Below are 23,420 nucleotides of genomic sequence, written 5' to 3'. Positions count from 1 at the left end.
GATTTGCTTTGAGGCTTCTCTGTTAAGGTGAAAAAGTACAAGGAAAATATTTGTTGACTAGAGTCGATTCAAAGCATCCAATTGTCTTTTAAGCAGCGAAGATTTAGAGATGGTCAGTGGTGGGAAAGGTGTGGCAGGAGCCAAGGTGGTGGGGAACTAATGGAACCCAAGGGCAAGTGAGAGGGACCCATCTTGGACGTAACAGAGATGTCAGACATGGAAAAAGGAAGGACCAGAAGCCAAATGGCCTGCTTCGGCGGGGTGGTGGGAGGTTACTTTCTGGAAGCAGCATGGATTCTGATAGAAAGCTATAAGCACATAGGCGCATAGAGAGGTTGTTCTGCCATCAAAGGCTCTGGGCTCAGAGATCCGAGGAATGGTCTGGTTGTGGGGACTGGTGGATACACAGGCTGGCTCAGAGACAGGCTGGACAGAAGGCCCCGCATCCCAGTTTCTGCCTTGTCATTTTGTACTTGGGCCACCTGGAACTGGTTGCTCTCCCTCCTAAGGCCTTAGTGTCTTACACTGAAGCCTAAATCTTGAAAATCAACATGAAGAGATTGACCCTGGCTCCATTGTAATTTCTGTGTCTCCCTTTTTCCCGATTTCTTGAAAATCATCTCACGTGGCCAGTGGCCTCTGGATATAAAATAAGGAAGCCCTGTGGCCCACAGGTGTGAGTGGCTGCTGTTGTCCTTACCCTCCGCACGGAGGACTGACTGCGAGTCTGCATCAGAAGGTGACAGCATGAGACTGTCTGCCGGGAAAAATGAGCCAAACAGCTTTCGTCTTCCTGTAATCTTTAAACTGAGATCTGACATCCTGCCATGAAGGTAGGTACAAGCCTCAGCTGCTCCCGTCGCAAATGGTTCCTTATAAACAAGGAGAAAGCCTCTGAAAACCCTACTGTCATAGGCAGAATAATGAATGGTCCCCGAAGAGGTCCGTCTACGTCCTCATCCTTGGGAATGGTAGATATGCTGCCTTATGTGGCAAAGGGGAATTCGAGTTGCAGACGGCATTAGGGTTGCTAGTCAGCTCTTTGACAGGGAGATGATGTTGGATCATCTAGGTGGGCCCAGTGTAAGCACCAGGGTCCCTAAGACAGCAGAGGGAACAGAGATCGCTATGTAGCACACGAGAAGAACTTGACCCAATTTTGCTGGCTTTGAAGATGGAAGAAGGGAGCCATGATCCATTTGTGTGACTTCTAGAAGCTGGAAAAGGTGAGGAAACAGCGTCTGCCCTAGAGCCTCCAGAAAGGAACATAGCCCTGCTGACACCTTGATGTCAGCCCGGTGAGACCTGTGTTAGGCTAATCCACAGAACTGTAAAAGGATACATTTGCGTTGTTTGAAACTACCACATTTGTGACAACGTGTTGCAGCAGCAATAGAAAACTCAACCTACCTACCACCTCTAATTTTCCTGCCTGAACTCCAGCGGGCCTGTCACTCATGTGTTTCCACTTTCATGCAAACATTCGTTCACTCCTGCCTACACGTATTTACTCATGTATGCCTAAACCTTAAGTTCCTAATTTTTGTAAATGGTTGTTAATAGTAGAAAGTATTTTATAGAGTCTTTTTAAAGATGACATTAAATGAAACAAATACAAGGCTTGGCACATGGATGGGAGTAGTGCAGCACTCATAATGTCAGCTGTCTCTGTCATCGTTATTATTTCTTTTCCTGCCGTGCAGTCAGATAGCGTAACCTGGGCCCCAGGTAAACCGCGCCAGGTTTCTGGATGGTGTCTGGGTGGGAGAAAGGGTTGGACAAGTGTTGAAGGGGGTTCCCTCGAAGCGCCACTCAGTGACTGCTGCCATCTCTACCTACAAGACAGCTGCCAGATGTGGTCTTTTACTTAGGCTCATGGCTGCCCTTACGTGGAATCAGGGTCCGGTTATTAGGGAGATGGGACATTGGATTTTAGTAGGAAATTGCCCACAGTTGGTCAAGGCTTTGGAAGCAAAGGAAGGAAGGATACACATGGGAGGATCATATGTACCATATCTTTTATATGTGTTCTTCCATGTAACCCCGTGGCCGCCCTACGACGTCCTAGTCTTATCCCTATTTCAGTTTGGTAAAACAGAGACCCAAGATCAAATTACTTACAGGAGGCAAAGAAAAAGTGAACCAGTGGACATTGGATTTCAAGTCCATACCCCTTCCATCTTCCACGGCCTTGTCTTCAATATGGGGTGTTGCAGATTGAAACCCAGAAGACTGAAAACCTCACTTCTCCCCATGTGTTCATTCTTGGCTTGACTGAGAAAGGAGATATTTCCCTCGACAAGACACTGGCTGGTTTCATCTGACCTTTCCAACACCTCCCTTTCAGTGCTATGGGAATAGTGTTGCCTTTAGCCCCCACATCATCCGGGTCCCCGGGCTGGTGCAGCCAATGGGAGGCTTCATGTGCAGAGCTAACGCAAACACAGCAGTCACCATTGGAGCAAGTCTTTTGCTCCAATGGAGCAAAACATTTTTCTTCATCTGTGTCTCTTGAGAAACTGCATGTCCTGCTAACCTTTCCTTTGCTGCTTCTCTGGGCTGCAGGGGACTGCCCACAGCACCACCTCGCTCAACCTGTTTCCTCTTGCCAAAGCGTTTCTTGCATCACTGATGCCTGTCGAGCTTTTCTGTTCACACGTCACACTTCAAGACAACTTCTTGCTTCCTCGGTGCCCCATGGACAGCTAACCCCATCCTGTACAAGTAAACTGTCACAGAAAAACGCTTGGGGTGGCTGAGACATAGACAGGGGGTCCTCACTGGAAAGTCTACCTGTCTCAGCCTAGACCTGTCATCAGTTGACCTAATTGAAATTGAGGCACATTAATAATAAGATAAACAATGGGCCAGCACATAAAAGGGAGACTTTAGCTATCATTTAGAAATAATTAAATAAACACTAGCTTAATGATTAGGCTCAGTATCTGAAGCAAAATCTCTTAGAAATAGTTGTGCTTATAGATGCCCAAGGGTGACTGACGACAGAAGAGAGCCACTGTGTGTCTCTGGGATCGCACAAGGAGGCATAGCAAGGGCTTTGTGATGCCCTCTCCTTTCCTAAGTCACTGTGGGAAAGCCATTTGGAGCTGACCAATAGCACTTTAACCAAAGCACTAGAAATATACCTGTGACTTCACCACTGCAGGAACTCTCATCCAAGTAGAGGTTTCCCCGGCACGGGCTTGGGGAAGTCCACTCCTAAGTTCGGATGGCATCCTGAATCGATGTCTCTAATGAGCCTTTGTTCACACCGGCAGGGTGGCCGTGATGATTACTTAAGATGGGGTGTGTGCACCCACTTTGGAAGTTTCTCCATACCCTCACCCTCCATTGCATGCCTTGTCAGCGTCTCCTCCACGAGGACAGTTAGGTGTTCGGTAGTTTTCCCTGGATCCTTCTCTGCGTGTTTATTTTTCACGTGGCTGAGACAGACTTCCAAAGAACAGAATGGGCAAAATAAAGTTGACTTGACTAAGCACTTGCTATCAGTGAGGCATTGCACCAAGGGCTCTATCATCTGATTGTTTCCTGCAGGCAATGCCATTATATCAAGTTTACAGATAGGAGACTAAAGCTTGTGGAGATTACCCTGCTTGAGTATAGGCAGCTAGTAAATCTAGAGCCAGGATTCAACCCCGATCAGTTTGACTTTGAAAGAAATCCATGTCATTTTCACTATATAAAGGAGAAACCTCCAATAATGCACATTTTTACCCTTATAAGATAAGACTTAGAAAACGGATGTTTCCTATTATGCCCTGGAGGCAGTATAAAATCCTGCTGTGCTTTACAAGTCCTCAGATGAATATTAAATTGAGTTTGATTAAAACTTTGTTCAAAAAAAAAAAAACAAAACCCATTGCCATGTTCCAACATTGAAAGCTAGAATTCCTAGAATAGCTGGTGCCTTCCCATCAAATAAGAGCATTCAGTGGAGATGAGCATTAAGGTCCTGGGCATTCCGGACAAAAGAGTTTTCTCTGTGATGAATATGGGGAACATGAGACAGAGAAGAGCTCACAGACTGTGTTTTGAGAGCCTCTGGGAACGTAGTGATGACTAGTTCCTGATGATGGGTGACGGTTGACTTCCGGTCTTCTGTTCACACTGATGCATGAGTCATGGTGACAGTAGAAGGAGCCCTAACCCACTGGTAGCCTCCTCTCCTACACTGGGCTTCTTGCTTGATAAGGAGGAGGCTTGAGTTCATCCGTCCATGAGTCGAAAGACCTTCTCTTGTTTGTGTCTGTTACGTCCACTGCCAGTTCCCTCCTTTCCCAGGAAGGAACAGCGAAGGGATTATATGCCCACATATCACTTCATTTACTCAACACAGATCCCCCAGGCTAGGAGTTATTTCACCCAACGTCTAGATAAGGAAACTGGGGCTCTGGAGATTTAAATGACTCATCAAAAGTCAGGAATCCTGTGGGTGGTGAGGCCAAGCCTGAAGTCCAGGCATCTCATACCCTGGCAGAAGCTGGGGTTTTGCAAAGGCCCCAGCTCTCAGCGTGGAGCGCCAGCCTCCAGGGAACTCCGCCTGGTGGGCACGGCCTCCGATGGCATGTCCTTGCTCTGCCTCCAGCCCTGACTTCTGCATCCTTGAGAGAAGGAGGCTGTTACTTGTACCATTCAGAATTTCACTTATTAAAAAAAAATAGTGTTCTTTCCCTCAAACTTTATAAATAAGGCAAAGAGGGTTGAAAGATGGAACGTTAACCAAATAAACACCTCAGAAATAAATTAACATTTTATATTGCGCTTCATTTCAGTTTCATGAGCTCCAACATAGCCCTTCAAGTGATTAATGTTTTCTTCATGAACTGTAACTAAACCCAAGTAAGACCTCGCTCTTTTCTCTGAAACGTCTTCTTAGGAGATTGAGGGTCATTCATTTCTAAAAGTAACCCTTTGAAACCTGCGGTGGGCAGCTCAGGGTTGTGGGGATAGTGTGGGCTTTGGTGTCAGGCAGTTCTAGGGCTTGGGTCTCAGTGCTGTGATTTTCTAACTGTGCGGTTCTGAAAGAATGAGCCTTGGTTTCACATTATAATCTGGGGATATTAATGGTAACAAAGAATTATCCAGGGGCACTTGGTGGCTCAGTTGGTTAAGTGTCCAGCTCTTGATTTCAGCTCAGGTCATGATCTCATGGTTTGTGAGTTCAAGCCCTGCATCAGGCTCTGTGCTGTCAGCACAGAGGGGGATTCTCTCTCTCTCCCTCTCTCCCTGCCCGTCCCCCAGTCTTTCTCTCTCTCTCTTTCTCTCTCTCTCAAAACAAATAAATAAGCATTGAAAAAAAAAAAGAATGATCCAACCCCAAGTGTCAACAGCATGGAGGTTGGGAAACTCAACTGGGAATTGGCTCTAAGTCTCCATATAAGAAAAGCAGTTATCTTGCTGCAATGACCATGAAAAGAGGCTATTTGGAGGTGACTTGAGAAGACCACATTGAGAAGAAGCCTTAAAATCCCTGGAGAGAGCCAGAAAAGCCCAGTCAACCTATCACCCCAGCTGAGCCCAGCCCACAACTCCCAATGAGCAAATCACTATCAAGATTGGCAAAAAAAAATGCCCAGCTGAACCCAACCCAAGTTATAAAACCATGAGCAAAATTAAAATGGTTTTGTTTGTTCTGGGGTCACTAAGTTTTAGAATGGTTTGTTATATGTCAGTAGATAAGGGAAACATCAGAATCCATTAGAGAAACTATAGCATCTCAACCAACATCAAATCAGTAGGGGATGCCGTGGTGCCTCTTCAGGACTCGGGCTCTCACCCCCCAGCTGCTGGTAGCCTTGCTGGCTGACAGTTCTCTGCTGAGCACCTCTCCAGAACTTGCCTTCCCCTGCAGAGTCACCTCACCTGAACTCACAGTCCCTTCCCTGGGGCAGCCGGCAGGACATGGCTAGTCCATGCACAGGAAGAAAGTCCTGGTGCCTCTGCCTTACAGCAGAACAACAAGGAAGGGTCATCCCGGCTCTAGAGGTCCCCAGGGCTGCTGCGAGACTCTGCTGTTAAACACGTCCCTCTGCCAGCCCCAGCTTCCTTCACCCCCTGCAGGTCTTCACCTTGAGGAAACTGGTCAAGAATCTTCCGCATGCAAATCTCCGTCTCAGAGTCTGTTTCCTGGGGAACCTGACCTGGAATGCCTTCCTTCCTCCCTTCTTGAAGTTTTTGTCTTCAGACTTGCAGGACACAGGGTAATTTAGCCGAGAGCACCACCCTTGGACGCAGACTCAAGCCATGGCTTCGGCTCCATTACTGGTTTGTGCTCTCTCTTAAGGCTCAGTTGCCTCAACGATAAATAAGCAAGAATCCTTGCCCTGAACCCAAAGAGAGATTCAAAAGTTTAACTGTAACTCTGGGAAACATATAAATAGCAGAGAAATACAGGGAAACATATTAATCTTTACTAGAAATGCAAGAAGTGCAAATTAAATCTACCTTGAGATACCATTTTACACTGACTAAATTAGCAGAACAAAGTAAAAATAAATTCAAATACACATTGCTGGTGACATTATGGTGAATATGGGGTTCTCTTAATCTGCCAGTTGAAACAGAAGTTTCTTAATGCTGGAAGAAAGCACTATGGCAACACATAGTCGAAGCTGTAAATGTGTCTCTGCCCTCTGGCCCGTTAATATGGATGTGTCTGCTCAAATTTGTGTAACAGAAGATTTGGGATTTAAACTCTGATCTCCTAAATTTTTACTAGCCTGAAAAACATACCTGTGAGTAAATAAATATGTAGTGGATAACCAGAAGCTAGAATGTAGAGTTGGAGTATTGGGAGGGTATATGTTGTGTAAGAAAAAAGAGCAGTCTTGAATATTTACAGTATTTCTCAAAGCTTGCTCTTCTGACTATCAATAATCCAAAGCGCCTAGGACATTACTGATAGGTGCAATCCTGAGCCTGACCCCAAATCTCAACAAGCAGAGTTGATGTGAGTTGGGCCTGGGGTCATACATTTTGAGTAGATTCTGCAGGTGTCCTTGTATCTCCCAAGCGTGATGGTCCTATATCAAGACCGTTCCCTTATGCCTTTATGAGGGGTATAGAATTAGGAGACATATTATCTTTTTCAAATTTTCTGTATTTTCATAATCTTTAGGTGAAAAAAATTATAATTTTCCTTGAGCGCTCCAAAGAAAAGTCATTTTAATTTCAGCTGTCTTAATAGTCCCCCATTAAGTACATAGCTTAACCTCATCTATGCAGGTGGGTTAAATATCAAGAGAGAAAAGCCTTACACTAAGGAAAGGTCATTCTTATCATTATTAATCGTCCTGGTAATAGATATTTATGATGTGTATAAGAATCGCCCATTATTAGCCATCCCAAAATCGCCTTGGGTTCTGCATGGAGCACGCTTCTGGTTCCCGGCTTGGGAGGTTGGGATGGCTGATAGGTGGTTGGAGATCTGTCCCTGGCTTTAGGGAGAGCTTTTCTGCATGTCGAAACAGAGACATTCATTCCCAAAGTTTAAAAACACTGTGGCCTTAATCTGCAGAGGGGAACCACGCGTGTGAGACAGGCATACTTCAGAGTGGAATAGGGAAGACAGGCGGAAACATTATCTTTTGACCATGTCACCCCCTCCTTGCCTTGTGGAGTCATTAGCACAGCTAAAATAACTGTCATAAAACTAATATATATTTCTGCCTCAAGAGCTGACTTCTGTGACTATTTAACCATGAGCTAACCCAGCAGACTTTCTGATCTCTTGAAGAACATGCTTTTCTGGCTCTATCAGAAACAGTTTGAACTTCAAGTTCTATATTAGAAGGATATTGGTTAGGGAGATTTTTCAAAGGTGAGCCCTCAATGGCAGTGTTTTTGCACCTCATTTCCAGGCCAGTTATCGATTGGAAGGAGCGAAAGAGGATTAGAAGGCAGACACGTATGCACATACTCACACGTACACACACACACACGCATGCACACATACACGTGCGCGCACACCGTGAGAGATCCTCACAATGGCAAATAATTAATACAGTGAAGAAATACTACCAGGTTACAGAAGGCAAATATTGATGCTGATGAAGTCCAATGAGAGAGGCAGGGACTTCCTCTTCTGTCTCTTGTGTCTGCAGAAGATGAAACAAAAATCTGTCCTTGTTTTCATGTGAGCTGGGGCCAGGTCACGGGGGAGCTGAATGGCTATAGGGACTGTGAGTTCAAATGAAGTTGTGTAAACCTTGGAGTCCAGAGAAGTCTCCAAGGTTTTAGTTCTCCTAACAAAAGCTAGAGTGGCTCTAAAAGGACATTCTGATTAAGAGTGATACCTAAGATTGAGATCTCACCAAGTGGATTAAGATAAGGAAATGAAAAAGATGGAAAAGGGTCTTCAACATGATCTCAGGCTTTGTTTCCTTTAAATCTTGCCCTATTTGTACGAGCATTTAAACACTGCCTCTAACGCTGCTGGTTAAGATAGCTCTGATGACGTGTCATGAACAAAATCACAATTTGCCTTTCATATTAAACTATATACTTGATTGACAAAAGTCCTCAAGATTATTTTTTGAATTTCTGGTAAAATGTCAACCTACTGATTTAGACCATGGATCTCGTAAGTAAGACCCTGCTGCTCATCTGAAAACCTCCCCCTTCCAAACTGGCAGTAATCATGGTAGAGTAGGGCTGAACCCTTTGGGTCATTTAGCTCTACGTACATGTGTGTATGTCTTCTCCTCCTTCTCAGAGAATTCGGTGTTATTTATAAATGTAGATTACTATGATACAGAATTCTGAAAACATAAATTCTAACTGAATACAAACATCTGTTAAAATGAGGGGGATATGAGGATCACTTATTGACTTTTTTTCTGTGCGTGGGTATATATTTGAAATGTTTTCCCACCAGAAACACATAGCAGAGAAATTATCTGGACCAAGACATACGTAAATGTATGGTAGGCGTGTGTGTGTATGTGTGGGTATCTCTCAGGTAACAGATGATAGATGTTGTATAAGGATCAGCAAACTTTTCTGTAAAGGGCCAGCTGGTAAATATCTTCAGCTTGGCAGGCCATATGGTGGTCTCCGATGTATCTACTCAAGTCTGCCACGATAGCAGAAAAGCATCCATAGACAATACATTAACGATCAGATGTGGTTGTATTCTAATAAAACTTTATTCACAAAAACAGGTGGTGGGCCAGAACTGGCCAAAGTTTGCCCATCCCTGGAGAATAGATGAAGCGGTGTATCGTTCGCATTGTCTTTTCACACTCATGTTGCTAAAGGAGAACCTGAGACCCGGAGAAGTGAAGTGATTTACTCTAAGACACACAGCAAAGCCAGAACCAGAATCCAGATGTCCACGATGTTCTCTTGATCCCTATAACACAGAGTGGAAGCCAAAGTGGCAGCTTAACTCCACAGGCAGAGGAGAGGATAGAAAAGTAGAACAGAGAGTGACAATGCATGCAGTGACCCACCCCCACCCCCACCCCAAATCTCTTCTTCCTGACAGTAATTGGAGCTTGTCTGTGTTTTGACCATGTTTTCATGTTTGCTTGGCTTTTAATGGGGGCAGAATCACTGGGAAGGAAGGCTTAGATCTTCCACTCCCCCAGCTCTGTGGCCTTGAAGCAAGTCACTGCCCCTCTCTGGGCTTCATTTTCTTTCAACTGTAAAATGAGGGGTTTGGTGTCATGAATTTGGACTCCCATTTCATTCTCAAATGTTACGGTCCTTCAAGCGCACTCCTTCCAGTTCAGCCTTTCCCCCATCGATCCGCAACGATTCACAAGTTGCCTAAAACTTGCTCAGGCCTTGGCTGCAGAGAGGCCCTAAATTGGTCGCCCCAGCAGGATGACCTCCAGTTACATATTTCTGTGTTCGCCAGGCCCACTCACTTCCTTCAGAGCATCCCGGGAACCTGATGACCTCATTGCTTCTTGGGCCCAGAGTTGATTACCATAATAAAGGTACCCACCTGCTCACAAAGCCTTTCTGTTTCTGGCTCCGAACTGCTGAGCTGGGCATTTTACCAACTCAGTAATCTTGCTTATAGATTTATTTATCCCTTTAGAACCTCTACCCCTCACTGAACTTCTTCACAGTAAGCAGTTTTATAACCAACCATGCCCTGATTTCGGCACATGCGAGGCACGACGAGGCCCTCCTGTGGACTTGTTCTAGGTGAGTGTGTTATTGCCACTCGTTTGTATATTTTTGCCAAGGACTCCACTTGTCCTTTCTCCACTCCAGGACTTCCATCCATTTCAATTACTTTTAGCTAAAGTCTAGTTACATTTTCTTCCTTGAAAATATCGTGTAGGAAACAGTCCTGGACTGAATCTGGAGACCTGGGCTAAAACGCCAATGGCATCACAACCTATGATCCTCTAGGTCAAGTCCTGTAAGTTCTCTCCAAGCTCCCCAACTAAATCGTAGAGAAGGTAGCCTCTGCCTAATTCTTCACTGTCCACGCGATGGGTCTGTACTCTGGTTCTGCGTTGACATCACCTGGGAAGTAAAAATAAAACAAAAGAAACCAAACAGAACAAAACCAAACAAAACCAAACAAAAAAACCCTCCAAATTTCTGAGCCCTCCGGGTCCTGCATCCTGCTGGATCCTCAATCAGGATCCCTGAGGCTGGGGCTCAAGCACTGAGCGTGACTCAATTTTCTCCAGGCCATACTAATGAGCAACCAGCCTCTCAAGTCACAGGTTTTAATGGCCTAAATCATATTGATATGAAATCCCCTTTTAAAAGGGGCTTGTTGGGATCCCTGGGTGGCTCAGTAGGTTAAGCATCCGACTTCAGCTCAGGTCATGATCTCACGGTTTGTGGGTTCGAGCCCTGTGTCGGGCTCTGTGCTGACAGCTCAGACAGAGCCTGGAACCTGCTTCCGATTCTGTGTCTCCCTCTGTCTGCCCCTCCGCCACTTGCACTCTGTCTCTCGCATTGTCTCAAAAATAAATAAAGCGTTCAAAAATTTTTTTTAAAAATGATAAAAAGGCCTTATCGCTGTGGGGTACTGTTATTTTTGTCATTATTTCACTTAGTACTGAATGTTGTATACGAACATTCTGTACAAATCAAGTGAAATAAAGTGAATATATGAATAAAATGTGATACTGTGATTTATAATAAGAAATAGGTATTTGGTTTCATCCTGTTTCTGGCTCACAGCTCCTCTAGCCCTTTAAATTTCCAGAGCCATAAGAGCAGGGGAATATCTTTTGTTTAATTTGGTCTCTTGTCCTTTTTTCTTGAAATCTCCTCAGAGCTATAAAAATGAAATGGGTGTCTTGTTGTGTATATTGAGCCTTTTCAACAATAACTGAGTTAGGTTAATGAGGTGACTTTAGGCATCCCTGAAGCTGGGGATGGGGGTGATGACTGGCCACCCAAAGCTTGTTGCTGGGGGACCAGCCGTATGATTAGAGAGTTGGACTTTTCAGTCCCACCTCCCTGGAGGAGACTGAGTTCAAGTACCTATCGTCAATGATTTAATCAATCATGCCTGTGGAATGAAACCTCTATAAAAACCCCAAAGGACAGGATTCATAGAGCTTCCAGGCTGGTGAACAAGTGGACATTTGGGGAAGGGGGCCTGCCATAGAGTGGATGGAGGCTCGGATCCCCTTCCCACATACCTTGCCTTGTGCACCTCTTCTATCTAGCTGTTCCTAAGTTGTATCTTTTTACAATAAACTGGTAATCTGGTGAATAACATATTTCTCTGAGTTCTGTGAACCACTCTAGCAAATTAATCAAACCCTAGGAGGGGATCATTGGAATGTCTCATTTATAGCTAGTAGATCGGAAGTACAGGTGACAATCTGGATTTGTGACTGGTGTCTAAAGGGGATAGGAGGAGTCCTGTAGGACTAACCCTTAACCTGGGGGATCTGATGCTATCTCTAGGTCGATAGTGTCAGAATTTAGTTACATTGCAGGACACCCAGGTGGTGTCCGAGAATTGGTTGGTGCAGGAAAGCCCCCCACCCCCATTGGAATTGCTCTCAGAATCATATGTGGCCTATCCTGCTGCATATTTTAGTTCTTGGAGGTTTCCCTTGAGATACACAGACTTTCTAGATTAAAATTAGGGTCAGGTAATTTAACCACCCAACAGCCCCACAGGACCAGATTAAATGTGCTGCCAATTTGTTTAATCCTATGGAAACCCTGAGAGATGAAGTTGGTGGCCCCATTTTTTAAGCGAAGCAATTAAAGCTTGGGAAGGCACATCACTGTGGGGAAGGTCCCGTAACTGGGAAGTGGGAGTGTTGAGACCAAACATCAGAGTCAAGGGTTCGTTGCATTAGATTTTAGCTGCTTCCTGATCCTACCATGGAGCTTAAAACCCCACCGTTTCAAATCGCAGACGACAAATGGGTAACGCTAATGACGGCAGTAATATCGTATTATCAACTCTTCAAGACGCTTTCACTTGTTTCAGAGACTCCTCTGATTGAAATAGCAATCTCAGGTGGCTGCTACAAGGTCGTCCTCCATTTAAAGCTGGGTACGGTTTCAAAAACTTCAAAATCTCCCAGGAAATGAATGCTATCAACTCATAGTAGCTAGGTTCTCAGGCTATCCCATTATGAGCCTGCACCACGCTGAGGAGGAGGCTGGGTCAGGGGCTGCTCAAGATCCCACCGTGGGAAACATAAATTTACGAAGTGACCTAGCTTTTCCACTCCTGGGTACCTACCCAAAAGAAAGAAATGGAAACATCCATCCAAACAAAAGCTTGTACACAAAGCTTCATAGCTGCCCCAAGCAAAAAACGAAAATGAAAACCAAACCAACTTCATATCCACGTTATTCACTATAGCTAACAAGTAGAAACAACACAAACGTCCTTCAACAGATGGACAGGTAAACAAAATGGGGTGTACCCACACAATCAAACACCGTTTTTAGACTTAAGGAGTGGAGTAGCATACATGCTGTAGCACGGACACATCTCAGGCAACGTTGTGCTAAGCGCATACAGCCAGATGCAGAGAAGTGCCTGATGTATCATTCTGTTTATGTGAGATGCCCCTAAAAGGCAAGTCCTGGGGGTCAAAAAAATGGACCCGTGGTCATTTGAGACTAGAAGGTGGGAATGGGTTAATTACAAAAGAGTACAAGGAGGATCTTTGCGAGCTGTTAGAAATGTTCTAACATGCACTTGTGGTCATGGTTGCACCTCGGTGAAAGTTTACCATGAAAGAAATCATTGAATTTCTCACTTCAAATGGGTAAATGTTATGGTGTGTAGATTTTGTCTAAGTGTGAGCACGCGTGTGTGCGTGCACGCATTGGGAGCCTGCCGGAAGTAAGACGGCAAGGTTACGGTGGTTCAAAATTTAACTTCTCCTTTACTCACTAAAACTTGCTGGCAGAACGTCAGACCTCTAGCCCATGGAATTGCACGGGAATCCAGATTGGGGAGACATGTTGGAACCAAAGTCCATTCTGAATTTCTAATGAAGAAACTGACCTTCCCAGGAACAAGAAGGTTTACATTGCCCTATGAGAGCTCACACCTTCTGCACTGAATATCTGGCAGGTTGTTGGCCATCTGGAGCCCACTCTCTGGGCATGGTGTAAGAACCTGGGGTGATCAACAGTATCAAGGATGGCTCGCACTGGCCACTGAAGGGGCCCACATACCAAACCAGCCACTTATTGCAGATGCCCATTTATGGTCCAGTTTGCTACTGTTTCCCAGATTCAGTGACTCTCAGCCAGGACATTGCAGGTGAATCATTGTCAAGTCTCTTTCTTTCTTTTTCTTTCCTTTTCTTTCTTTCTTTCTTTCTTTCTTTCTTTCTTTCTTTCTTTCTTTCTTTCAGAGAGAGGGCGCAAGTGAGTGAGGGGCAGAGAGAGAGAGAGAGAGAGAGAGAAAAGCAGGGCTTATGTTCACCCGAAGTGGGGCTCAAGTTCACCCAATGTGGGACTCGAACTCACGAACTGTGAGATCATGACCTGACCCAAAGTCCGATGCTTAACCTACTGAGCCACCCAAGTGCTCCAGTCTATTTTTTTTCTCCCCTTTAGCCTGCTCCACTCAGAAAACTCACTTCTGTTCAAGCAGACTTTCTCCAGCCAGAACACTGTCTCTTTGTTCATATGTATGATGACGTTACAGATTTATCTTCTCACACTGTGGTGTGATTATGCTGACCCACTTTCCTGACAGGAAGATGTGAAGGTGTGACTGCAGGTGGCCAGCCCTCCTATTATTTCTCAAAGGCCCTGCTCTCCTAGATTCTGGAGGTGCCCAATACTCCTGCAGATTGAACACAGTGTATAGACATTGGCTTGAACCTCATACACTTCTTATTCTCTTAAATATGAGTTGAACAAACAGTTGCCTTTTCTCAAAGTGGGTTTAATATTGGCGTGTTCCTAGCATCTCCTCTTAACATGAGATCCCGATCTCTTAAGCCACTGCTGCTCCTTCCTCATGGAGTTGGATACAAAGACTGGGATAGAACTGGGTCATCACAATACTCCAGATAATCTTAATACCATTGCCTGAGAAAGTGGGCAATATGGGGCGGGCCGCCCTGACATGTATAGGCCACATCGGGTCTGCCCCTCTCCTATGGAACTGCAGGGACTCCGAATAGGGACTTAGATGCTTGGCACTGGAGAGACTGTCTGCATGTTGCCAAAATAATTAGCGAGCTTTGGCTGCTTGTTGGGAAGGGTCTGCCAGCCCTGATCCCAACCTTCTCTGGACCCGTAGCTCTAACACGAACCCCAGCCCTAGACTCAGATGACCCCCTTCTTAAATGTGACAAAAATACCAAGCACCGGGCACGATGGTGGCATTTTTCCATCAGTAACATTACTGTTTCACGCTTAGCACCGTCTGTAACCTCATCCCAACCATGATGTTGTTAATCTTCTCTTTGGATTTAATAAAAACTTATTTACATTTGTTGAATGTCTAGAGTATCCCATGTCAGAATATTTCTCATCATTGTATTCATTGATCTACCTGTAAATTTATAGATGATTTATACATTCCTCCCCAAAGGCTAAAAAATTAGCTTTTTATCTGTGTTCTGTCATCTGCCTATTTATATCTAATTCAGGGTTTTTTAGTATCAGCACTACTGGCATTTTGGGAAAGATAATTCTTGGGGGTCTGTCCTATTGTTACGGGGTATATAGCATAATACTGAACCTCTGTCCACTAGATTTTAGTAGCACTCACTACCCAAGCCTCTGGTATCAAAAATTTCCCCAAACAATGCCACACGTCCCCTAGGAGGAAGGGAGAACAAGATTGACCTATTATCTATTCATTTCTCTCTATTGCTTTTTTCAAGAAGGTATGGAGTAGACATTATCACTCCCATTTTACAGCTGAAGAAACTGAGGTTGAGGGTTTAGGTGACTTATACAAAATTACATAAGCAGTAAATGGTGGTGCTGGGTTACAAAGTAAAGTTGCCTTATTAGAAAAGGCCATTTTTTTTTTTCAAGGATGCTAGGCCATTTTAAATTAAATGCAGTGTTATGCGTTTTATCCTCAATGCCATTTTTCTCCTTTATTCTCAGCCTAAAATCATTTCCAAAGTTAGCTCTGACTCTCAACACAGAGGTCTTCCAGCCCAAACCTATGTGAATGTATTTATGCTCCAAACCTTCATTCTAATCCTGTCTTCAAGTCAAGATGAAACCTAATTTCCAACCTCAGTTCTCCAACCAGTGCTTTCTAAAGTCTGTTTTCGTGTCATCCCACACGACGTGGGCTGGATCTCAGCCTGGAAGAGAGCCCTGCAGTGCCGGTTAACCGAGCAGAAGTGAATAAGCCCATTTACGGCCGGGACATGTATATTGTTCCATCGTAAAGAAAAAGAAAGCATCAGGTTCCTTCTCTGGTGAGCCAGCAAGTAAGTGGGCATACAGACCCTTGGCTGCCACAAATCCCCGAAGTTGGGATGTATGGAAATTCCAATAAAAGAAGGCTTCTATTTGTACTTTCCAGTGACAGGCTGGAACTTATAAATGTAACTTCTGGAAAACTGAGCAAATGGAAAAAGGGGCTTTAACTGATCTGTTGACTTCTCGGGGCCTGATGTTTTGGTTCAGCTCTTACAGAGTGGTTTTGATTTCTGCCACAATACGCTGATGCTCATTAGATGGCTGACGGCTTCTGGCCTCCATGTCCAGAATTTAAACAGGGAGAGGTATTGTTTTATGGCAATTAACAGTGATGCTTGGAAGAGATGGCAACAAGCTGAAAAAAATTAATTGAAAATTTAACCTTCAAATAAAAATACTTGGACCTTAGGCTTCCATTTGTAAGCAGCTTATGCTGTCTGTGCATATTCTGTTATATTATTTAAGTATTTCCTACACCATTTCTGATTAATACAGCAGTGCTATTTTCCAGTCCAGTCTCCTTAATAAATATATGTGTCAAATATCTATTTCCTCCCCTGAATGCAAAGACTTTTAATTTCCCTTGTTTGCATGTGCTAACTGGTTGTGTAACGAGATTAACAGCTCTGTCTTCTTTTTTCTTCGGCAGATTTTATAAGAAAAGCCGGTGGGCTCCCAGACGAAGTTAAAAAGGTATCTTCTTTAATTTTGCATATTGTTAGCTGCAGTCCGGTTGCTAATGTTTGTTTTGTTTCCATCTGTCAAAAGCAACGCCAAAATACGTTGTGTTTGTCTTGAGTTGGCTCAGTTAGCCCTCCGCTGGAAACAGTTCTGTCATTTCGTGTTTGGTTAAGGCCCCGATTCACCAGCGCCCGTACGAGGGCCCATCTCTGCCAAAGGCTGCCAGCGCACGTTTAATCCAACTTCCTGGGAAACGTCGGCTTGACACAGAAAAAAAGAGAAAGGTGGGGTCGTGCCCTAGCAGAAATGTTAATTTGGAGCCAGTCCCGTCTCTGCAGTGGGTCCTGGCCTGATCCTGGAACCCTGTTCCTGCGGAGGTGGCAGGGCCCCGCTAACAGGTCACGTGGGGAGAGCGGCTTTGTCAGTGTCAGCATGGGACAGCCCCCCAGACGTGCTGCCTCCATGTGAGTCTGACAGAGTGTGCGTGTGCTGGGGCTGCCATGATAACAGAATACCGCAGGCCGTGTGGCTCGAAGAACAGACGCTTCTTTTCTCCTGGAGGCGGACCGCCCAGGAGCTTGGTGACGTCTGGAGCAGTTTCTCCTGAGGTCTCTCTCCTTGGCTCTCGGGTGGTCGATGATCATCTTCTCCCTGGGTCTGCACATCTTCTTCCCTCGGTGCCTGTATCTCCTCTGTGTCAGAATTTCCTCTTTACAAGATCCCTGGTCACATTGGATTAGGGCCCACCATAATCACCTCATTTTAACTTCGTGATGTCTTTAAAGACCCCGTGTCCAAATACAGTCACATCCTGACGCACTAGGGGTAGGACTTCAACATAACACTTCTGGCTTAAAATTTATTTTTTTTTAATTTTTTTTTAAATGTTTATTTATTTTTGAGACAGAGAGAGACAGAGCATGAACGGGGGAGGGTCAGAGAGAGGGAGACACAGAATCTGAAACGGGCTCCAGGCTCTGAGCTGTCAGCACAGAGCCCAACGCGGGGCTCGAATTCACGGACCGCGAGATCGTGACCTGAGCCGAAGTGGGATGCTTAACCGACTGAGCCACCCAGGCGCCCCTAAAATTTTTTTTTAAATATTATCAGGCAAGAAGGGAAAGATCTTAGGCCCAAAACTGTAAAAATGGCCAGTCTGTAACTTCTCTCTCTCTCTCACTCTGGCTGTGTGTGTGTTTCTCTCTTTTTCCCCTCTTACTCTTCTTGCTTTTCCCCTTTCTCTCTCTGTGAATAAAAGCTCTAGCCACCATAAATATGCAGTCAGCGTGTCTCACAGGATGTAGTCTTTTGACTCCGAATGTATGCAGTTCAAATCCTGAGTTGGCCTCTTATGAGCCACATGGCTGGGGGCAGGTTGCTTCAGTTCTTTGAGTCTTAGGTTCCTCGTCTGTAAAGTGGAATTATAACCACTACCCCAGCTGATTTTGTTTTGTAAGGGTGATAAGGTGCTTCTGAGGGGACCGGTGGCACATCAGGTTTGGCAAGTGCGAATGTTCTGTCCCGAGTACAGACAGTGGTATGTGTGTTGCAATAGAGCTTTAAAAGTAATAACACAACTGACTTTTCTTTTTAATGTCTATTTATTTATTTTGAGAGAGAGAGCACAAGAGAGCACACGGGCAGAGACAGAGGGAGAAAGAGAGAGAGTCCCAAGCAGCCTCCCTGATGCGGGGTTCAAACCCATGAACCGTGAGATCACAGCCTGAGCCAAGATCAAGAGTTGGACACTTAACTGACTGAGCTGCCCAGGGGCCCCAACACAACCGACTTCTTAAACAATGTCACTGGTAAAATACCCTTCACTGGGGACAGATGGCTTCCACTTCCAACACATCCTCCCTTGTATGGAACAGAAGGGCATTATCTTTATTTCTACCTATTTCATATTAAATACATGTGTTTTTTTTCTCTCTGTCTCCCACAAACACTCACTCTCTCGCACATACACACTCTCTCTCTCTCTCTCTCTCTCTCTCACACACACACACACACACATACACACTCACATTTGTGTCTTGAATTTAGTCATTCACAGGACAGCTTAACCAAAGGTATTTCACATGGCTGCACATCTTATTTTGAATTTATTTTACTCAGAAATTACCAAGCCTTATATATATATGAGAGAGAAGAGTCATCATTTATTGTTGTTTTAAAAAGAGAAGGCGTTCTGGGCTCTGGTTACAGCCTTCCTCCTCTTTCTTAAATCCCCTCAATTCCGTCAGTCAGCTTCCAGGACTGGGCCCTGCCAGAGGACCTCTTGCTATGAATTAAAATCAAAATATCCAACAACTGACCCCAGAAGAAGTGTGTGTGGCTGGGCTCATAGTTTTTATTATTCCATGCCCCTTTCTGAAGTGATACCCCAAACCCCTGGCAGCTTTATATAAAGTAGCTACTTACTTAATTACTATATTACTTAAGGAGCTGTTGTCTATAAACAGAAAAACAGAGAGTTTGTTAGTAGTGCTAAAAACCAAAAAAAAAAAGCGACAATAAACACAGGACTCTGAATGGTACATTTCCTGGTTTGGGTGGGAGACATCTGTCTTCACAAAGTATCAAAACGTCTGAACCCTTGGTGTAAATCATTAAGTCCTTCCAGTGAATAGTCCACATTGGGATTTTACAAAGTAACTTCTTCCGTCTAGATCTTTGACCCTGGGAGAAATAGACGGTGGTGTGCATAGTGCCCGGGGCATCAGGCAGTTCTTAAAATGGTAGTTACAACAGCCATTTAATAAAATGGAGATACTTGATTATATCATTGTAAGTGAAAATAAGAAGCAAAGTATGTTATATAATGCATGTTAAAATGCTTAATGGTAAAAAAGGAACCCATCTAATAAATATCCAATAACGTCTGAAACTTAGCACAGTCACACAAGAATGCATCTGGAAAGAGCCCTCTTCCGTGAGGTGGGGAGTCGGCCTTTCCTCTGCTCTGTCCTCATTGAGTATCAGAATCTGTCTCCCATTAGTCTGAGCCTGATTTGGATTTCTGTGATGGACAGAGCGTGTTGTACGGGACTTGGAGGGTAAAGGGTGTGGTTGAACTGAGGATATCATAAAGGAGTCAGAGGGCGGGTCAGCATGGTTGAACTCAATCTGAAATGAAAATTTTATGGAGATATTTAGACGGTTGGCATACCCATGATTCACATAACCTTTGAATGTTGCAAAGCAGGGCCTGGATAAAAACTTCCAATTTCCTCCAAGACATTTATCTGTTTTTTCTCACTTTGTTCATTTTCGCTATCGAAGCTCTCTTCTTCCCATGCCATTCTGGACACATGTAGACTTGTCCCAAGGTCACATTTCTGTGGGGCAGGCCGAGGACTATGGGATGCAGGATTTTCTAGGTTCCTGCAACTAGAAATAGTTAAATTCATAGAATGTGAACAACACAACTTATTATAAGTCACGTTCTAAGGGCATTCTGCTTTCCTCCATTGTGTTCCACCATATCCAGCTACTTCTCTGGTTTGTCTGTGCACCCCCTCTGTTTTCTGCACCCAGATATGGTTCGGTTCCTTTGATTGCCATGGGGTGTAGTGCTGGGGAGGGTGTTTGGCAGCAGCAATTATTTTTTCAAAATGGGGAAATACAAATAATAAAAGGAGTGTCTCAGCTACAGGGGTATAGATTTCACGCCTCTTCCTAAATACCACGATTTGACCCTCCCGGTAGGATTTGGCTGATGAATCCCTTTCCACCCACAGCCACAAGGCTCAACATTGAGAAGAGGGCCTGGAAGGAAACATATGGAGATGTTAAATAATGGCTGCGTTCGGTCCTGGGATTTGGGGGCTTTTTTGTTCCCTTGTTCTCCAACTGTCTTTTAGGGACTTTGACCAAACAAAACAAAACAAAAAAACCTGTAACAGTCACGGTAATTTTTCATGTGCATACCAAACTCCTTGACATTATATGAAGTAAATTCTGTTAATTTCAACACTTCTCACATATAAGAAATTGAAATAATTGAAATTGAAATTTACAAAGAGGACTAATAAAAAATTCCCCTTACAATCATTACCATATGCTGGATGCTGGTAGGAATAATTTTCTAATCTAATAATTTGAAAAATATATTTGTAAACCAATATAAATAGAAAGATACGGAGAAGATTGTCCGTAATAAAAAAAATGTGGGGCTGTTTCAGTCCATCCCAGCCTTTATTTAATCCCTCATTTATTCATTCAGTCTTATATATGGGCTAGGCCATGGGATTTACTGGGGGAAGTAAGTACATAGTCCCTGTCCTCAGGGGGTTTGTCGTCTATGTTAATTTCCTATCTGAAAAAATATATCCTTGGATTTAACAGATACTAAATTAAAGTGAGTGGAGAGAAAAAGCAGTAGTTTGCAGAAGTGTATTTTGCATGTATAAAGTATGGAGGATGAAATTTTATTCTCCACTTCACCCGCTGCACACACATACACCCTCCCCCCCCCCCCCCCCCCCCACACACACACATTTTCACACTCTCTCTATCTGGCTCAGAGACTCAGGATTTATACCAATCATAAAAATAGTCATTTATTTAAAGCACTTATTCTTCTGGAAGGGTCAGTTGACTCCCCCATATCTTGCTCCATCCTACTGGTGCCTAGTCAAAGGAAATTCAGACAAGCAATGAGGGTGAACAGGGCCCCCTTACATCTCAGGGACCATAATTCCTATATGGAAAGGGCTGTGTGGGGGCAGAGACAGGAAAGTCCCTGGCAGCAGTGCTGACAATAAACGTGACTTCTGTGTTTCATTGATTCGTTGGTTTCACATGTCAGAGAACCAAACAGATGGATTAGGAGAGGATCTCACCTTGGTCCCACAGTACCTGAATGGAAGAACACTCCTGCGGACGAGCAAATCCGTGTGGCATCATTCAAGAACGTTTATCACAAAACAAGTCAGTGGTAGTGAATGGGAAGTACTACAGTACGAAAGAAAAATAACATCACCCCGAAAATCATTTGTTGTAAAAGTTAGGTGTGGAGGAAACAGAGAGAATGTTTGGTAAAATACGGGAAGACGGGTCCTAAAACGGTCTTTGGAAGCCATTTCAAAAATAACACAAACATATGAAAATATGAAGCTCAGGATACAAGAAAAGATTGCAAGAGTAATAGGAGGTAAATGGCTCCCTACCCACAGTTAAGACAGAAATGATCAGAAAGTCAAATCCAAGCTGATTAGGATAAATTCAAAACATGTCCGCTAAATAGATCCCTCCTTCCCGTTTTCCCTCCCTGCTCTCTTTCTTTCTTACGTATTTATTGAGCATTCAATATGTGTCACAGGAATACAAATAAAAAGATGAGAAAAGGATAGAGAGGCAAAGAATGGATATAATACACATAAATTTTCGATATTTCTGAAGATTAAAAGAGCAATGGAAAGAAAACAATCATCAAGGGTATAATTAGATACAATTTTCTAAAGCTGAAAGGATCCAAATACAGAGATCAAACATCCCCACTGTATTATAAGAAGAGATAACGAAAAGAAGATTTACACCTAGAATACCATAGCAAATTCCAGAAAATAGAGTGACTGGTACAGTGTTTTCAGAGAAAAACATGTGACTCAAGAATGGGAAAACCAGCCAAATGCCCATTCTCCGGTAAGGGCCAAAAGCAAAAGACAAACAGAACAAAAATCTCCAGAAAACCTACACAAACACAAAATGAACAAACAAACAAAAAACAGGTTGAAAAACTTTTAAAATAAATTTCCCCTAAAATCTTATTCAGTGGGGGGAAAGAATGTGAATATGAGTTATACACACTGATACTGACTTGAAATTAGAGACTCAAGAATGGGAAGCCATGGTATGAAAAGGATGGTTACAAGCAAAGAAAAGAATGAATTTAAAGTCAAAAACTGTAAATATCCTTCTAATTTGAATGCAAATATAATTCTTCAAAGAGATGATTCTCAATCGTCCAGTACTAATCTAATAGGAAATGGGTTTATGAAAGGGAGGTGAAAAACACAAACTCACTACGTTGCTCATCTTACAAGGAGGTGAGAGTTGATGTGAAATCTTGTGAATCAGAGAAAAAAATGACTCAAATATATAAAAGCAATGCAGAGCAAAGCAAAATTTGTAAAACAGCTCCTTCCAAACTGCTGGGAAAAAAATAAGCAAAAACAAAATGTAGACCAAAAAACTAAAAATGTGGTTAAAGAAGGAAATGGTCAAGCAATATGAAAAGCTGATATAAAACAAGATGATCAAGTCAGTCAATAATAACATTAACTGATTCTCGTCTTAGTTATTATATGCCAAGAATCTGCTGTCAGCACTTTTTATGCACCTCATTGAATCCTTTTTAATAGATGAGTAAACTGAGGCACAGGTGTTTAAGTACATCGACAGTGCTTAGAGCAGATCTCTTGGCAGTTAGTATTGACCCTGACATCTGGCATTGCAGACAGGCAACGTTTTTATCTAAGCCTGCCTTGGGCAGAGAGGATGCTCCCTAAAATCTATAAGATCTTATAGGTAGTTTCCTGTGATCTTATCCCCCTGCCAGCTCAACACTGTTACAGCTCCACTGTTATGTTGAGAGTACAGGAGAAGAGGGCAGTGGGGAGAAAAATACACGAAGAAGTACCTGATTGATAATATTGTTATTGTAAACACTGGGATTTTCCCTAGGAGTCACGTCTTACATACCTCTCTCATTTTGCCTATGTTTTCAGAGTGCCCAATGGCTTCTATAGCCTAGAGGCGTGCTTGCTTAAGCAGCACATTCTCACCAGCAGGCAGGAGTAAAATGATGTGAAGGGCTGATAGTTCACAGCTCTGCATCCCAG

The 23,420-nt window shown here is 43.7% G+C and overlaps 1 long non-coding RNA gene across 1 annotated transcript in view; it reads left to right on the top strand.

Moving 5' to 3' along the window:
* Window positions 1–16,538: 16,538 nt before the first annotated feature.
* The window catches only part of LOC122208900, a 286,790-nt gene continuing 279,908 nt past the window's right edge, over window positions 16,539–23,420 (top strand). Inside the window, exon 1 of the long non-coding RNA XR_006197368.1 lies at window positions 16,539–16,584. This is a non-coding gene — a long non-coding RNA (uncharacterized LOC122208900). The remainder of the gene's footprint in view (window positions 16,585–23,420) is intronic.

The sequence above is a fragment of the Panthera leo genome, chromosome E2 (genome assembly GCF_018350215.1).
Source record: "Panthera leo isolate Ple1 chromosome E2, P.leo_Ple1_pat1.1, whole genome shotgun sequence".
Lineage (NCBI taxonomy): Eukaryota > Metazoa > Chordata > Mammalia > Carnivora > Felidae > Panthera > Panthera leo.
The sequence above is the reverse complement of the archived record's forward strand: the minus strand, read 5'-3'. Positions and strand labels throughout refer to the sequence as shown.